This window comes from Belonocnema kinseyi, chromosome 4 (genome assembly GCF_010883055.1).
Source record: "Belonocnema kinseyi isolate 2016_QV_RU_SX_M_011 chromosome 4, B_treatae_v1, whole genome shotgun sequence".
Taxonomy (NCBI): Eukaryota; Metazoa; Arthropoda; class Insecta; order Hymenoptera; family Cynipidae; genus Belonocnema; species Belonocnema kinseyi.
The window spans coordinates 148055584-148060188 of record NC_046660.1 but is presented as its reverse complement, the minus strand read 5'-3'; positions in this window follow the sequence as shown (position 1 = coordinate 148060188).

The following is a 4605-nucleotide window of genomic DNA, read 5'->3' as shown; positions in this document are numbered from 1 at the left end:
AATATTTTGTTTTGAAAATAAAAAAATAGGCATACATTTATTTGCCTGCGAGAACGATTTGGCCAACAAGCCCGTTAAAATTTTTCAAATGTGATTTTTTGGGCCACCCTAATGTATAATACATATCAAAGATGGAGAACGTTATTTACTTACACGTGACTGCATTTGACAGATTTGAATAATTGGCACAACCTATTATAAAGCTGTTCAATCGATTTAATTTTAATTTTAAGAGTAAAAATATTAGGAAAAAGTGTAAAAAACATTTCAGGAGGGGAAACCGTAAGAAAAACATTGATTTCGAGCGCGGAAGATTACTTATACTCGTGTTCCACATGCTCGAAAAGCGTTGCGGATTATGAAGGACAATAAGCACGTATATTATTATTATTTCTGAAATAATTTGCTCAAGAGTGTGATAAATAATGACGAACACTGAATTAATTTCTCAATATTAGTGATATCTATAAGGCGATTGGGTATTTTTAGAGTAAAGAATTCAAAAATCCCGCCCATATAGTCACGTGATCAAATGTAAAATACATTTGTAAAAAACTAAATACGTAATATACGTAGTAATATACGAGGTGTGTTCAAAAAGTAAGGTGACTTTTCAATTTTCACCGGCTACGTACATTCAAATTTTAAATTTTTTGTTTTGTTGTGTTGGTACACTCGTCACGATCATATGTTCACAGTTTTGACTATATAGCTCGTGTTGTTTTTCTGGCAGAGGCGTAAAAGGTTAAAAGGGTTTGGTGTGCTCAGCGATTTTCTTCTTTCGAAAAAAAATGGAGCAAAGAGTTTGCATTAAATTTTGTGTGAAAAATGGAACCCAGTGCTCTAAATCTCTTGAAATGTTGACAGTTGCATACGGTGCGTCTACTCTGAGTAAGAAAAATGTGTATAAGTGGTACAAGCTGTTCCAAGAAGGCCGAGAGGATTTTGAAGACGAGCCTCGCCCTGGACGGCCCAGCACGTCAACAACAGATGAAAACGCTCAAGCAGTGGAAGAAATGGTGTTGAAAAATCGCCGAATTACCATCAGAGAAGTTGCTGAAGATGTTGGCATATTGGTTGGCTCATGCCATGCTATCTTTTCGGACGTTTTGGGCATGAGACGTGTGTCAGCGAAAGTTGTTCCAAAACTGCCTAATTTTGAAAGTGCTTGTGAAAGATTTTCTGACCAAAAACAGCACTACAGTCATGCCTCAGCCTCCATATTCACCGGATTTCGCCCCCAGTGACTTTTTTCTTTTCCCAAACCTGAAGAGACCCATGAAAGAACATAGATTTTCAACGATTAAGAAGATAAAAACTGCATCGCTGAAAGAACTCTAGGCTATACCACAAAATGATTATCAGAAGTGCTTCGATGATTGGAAAACGCGTTGGTACAAGTGTATTATATCTGAGGGGGATTACTTTGAATGGGACAAAATAAATATTGAGGAATAAATGAATATTTTTTAAGAAAACCATAAAGTCACCTTATTTTTTGAACACACCTCGTACATGTTGAAAACCACGTAATATACGTGATGTATCATACGTACCCATCCCTGTGCTCGGGTGAAATATAACACACATAACGTCGATATATACACGCTCGTTGTTAGCAATATAAAAATTTTTTTGATAAAACAAAACACAAAAAGAGTGTTCGGGGCGTCCGTTAGCATGTTCTCTATCATTTCTCAGATTTTGAACGCAAAATATTTCTTATCCTAGGAAAAAAGCCGGAGAATCTAACACTGAAAAAATCGATACTATTTCCTAAGCGCTATGCAAATAAATCACATTTTGCTAACTAAAAACTTTTTTGAATTAACCCACCAAAAAAGTGTTTGGGGACGTCCGTTAGCTTGTTCGCTATCATTTCCCTAATTTTTAAGACAGAATATTTATTATTCTAGAAAAAAAGCCGGGGGAACCTGAAACTAGTAAAATTGACTATTTTCTAAGTATCACATGCCCTTAAGTATCTTTGTATGCTGTTTTTTATGCTGATGTTTATGAAACTGCATTTTTTTGGTCTATATATTATTAATGTAACTGCAAGAAGTTACTTAATCATTTATTATCCTTTATGAAATATATTATTTGTTACGGACTGTGTACATAGCCTTTGTGTTTCCTATAACTGAAAAAAAATCTAAGAAATGGAATTTTCTCGTTATAATTTAGCAGAAAATGATTGAAAAAGTCCTTTGAATAATAATTTTATAATTTTTTGAAATACTTTAGAAACAATATTATACCATAAATCATTCGTAATGTCTTTCAAAATGACTGGGGTGTGGAGACACCCCACCTTGTGGTAAATGAGACTCTGTTTTACCTTGTGGTGTGAGGGTTAATAGATACCAGAGAGAAAATTAAATGTATAATTTATATTGCTGTTTCATATATTTTGTAATATTTCTTAACTTATTTGGTTATTTCTAAAGATATCTTTGATATTTCTCATCTCTGTATATTCTTTTATATGTTACAATTTATTTACTTTACAATATTGTATTTTTAATGAAACAAATAAAACTTTTCTTGCAATATTGATACATAGTTCTTTAATATTACTGAGTGTGTATTTTTATATTTGTATAGTTTGCAATTTTTACAGATATTTAAGTCTATTCGACTAATGACTTTCCCGCATGTATTTTAAAATTTATAAATTATTACGTTCCGGTCACTGACAATGAGTTAGGACTTCTCTACTTTAAATCAGAAAACTTTGAACCCTCAGAGCAAAGGCTAAATAACATATATATTTTTAAATAAAAAAACATGGGTAAATTTATTCGCCTAAGAGAACGATTTGGTGAACATGCCCGTTGAAATTTCTCAAATGTGATTTTTTGGGATCCCAAATTAATTAAAATTTTTAACCCAATACTTTGAAATATAAGTCTAAACAATGGAATAATTTGGAAATCTATATCTTGAAAATTCATGTATTTGTAATTATAACTTCAAGGTTTAAATCTAAATAAAAAATTGTATAAATAAAAATTACAAAAGTTTTATGTTTAAAAATGTAAAATTCATTTATTTTCATGATATGTATGTGAAATTTCATGAATTAGGAAGATTTAGAATTAAGAATTCTTGACGCTTAATCTTCAAAATAATGCAGATCGTTAAAATTCAAGAATTTTCCATTTTAAGTCTTCAAAATTGAACTAATCAAAAAAAGTTCCACAATATACCTTTAGAATATAAATCTTGAATCTAGAGAAGAAAAACGTTGGGTTTTGAAAGCCCTACAAGATTATCATAACAATTTTTTAATTTGTTTTGAATAATCGAAAATTCAAATTTTGAAAGCACGCAAAATAATGAAAAATCAAAAATTTAAGTTAGTGATCAAACTGTGCAAGATGCGAAAAAAAGAAGGGAAATAAAAAATTGTGCACCTTAAAAAGATCCAAAAGTTTTTTAACAATTACTTTTTGATACGAAGGGTAGTTTTTGTTTTATTCGTAAAAAACAACATTAAGAATACATAATAAGAAATAAATGAAAACAAATTCACGAATTTAAAAAAGTTATGATGAAACCAGACATAGTCAAGGATGTTCAGAAATCATGAATTAAAATTCACCTATAAAGCACGAAGGTTCAAAAAGTCATTCTTTCACTATCGAAATTTTTTTACAATTATAAAAAGTTGCATAAATAAAAAGTTAAACTTCACGTACCTAAAAATAAGGATGGAAAGAAGATAAAGAAGGCAACCTCGCAATCCCTTTGATGTATGCTTGTTTTCTTTATTTTGCCCTTGGTTATTTCTTCATTTTTTAATCCAGAAAAAAATATATTTGTCAATATTTCGGTGTTAATTCAACAAAGATTGCCCAAATGACAAAATTTAATTTAGATTGTGTCAAAATATAAATGGAATAACAAAATTATTATAAAATGAAAAAATTTTCAATTTCAAATTGGATAAGCAAGAAATTACAATTTCTCTTTAAGTTTCAAAGCTAAACTTCAAACGCATCGACACCTATCTGGTAAATTTTAGCTTTTCAATTTTCGCAACTTTCATCCTTGCGAAGGTAAATACAAAAAATTAAATACATTTCCGGTGGAAAGCAAGGTCCAGTAGTATAGCTTTAACTAGTTCGAAATTATCTTCTTTGGGCAAAAATTATTTACTGGGCAAAAATTTGTTTTCCAAACAATTCCTTAAATTGCTTTTCTTCCTATTATATAATTCAGTTTACAGTACGTAATTTTAAAATCTTTCACTTAAGAATTTTCCATTTAAGTTTTAATATTTAAGCTTACATTTTTCATTTCGAATTTTAGAATGCAGTTTTAAAGACTTAAAAAATTAAAAATTAGAAGCGCTTCAAATTTATAATTTTAGATAGAAATCGTTTTTAGTTTAGCAACTGCGAATATAAACTATGATTCTTTTTTTAATTGAAGTGAACACCAAGGATTCACAACGCGATTCGGAATTTGTTTAAAATTGAAGATTTTTCCAATTTTAATGTTAAAAATTAAACTGTTTCAATTGTAAAGTCTTAGCAATTCAACAAATGGAAACTCGCGATTAAAACTTTATAACCCATTTTCGATTTAAAATAACTT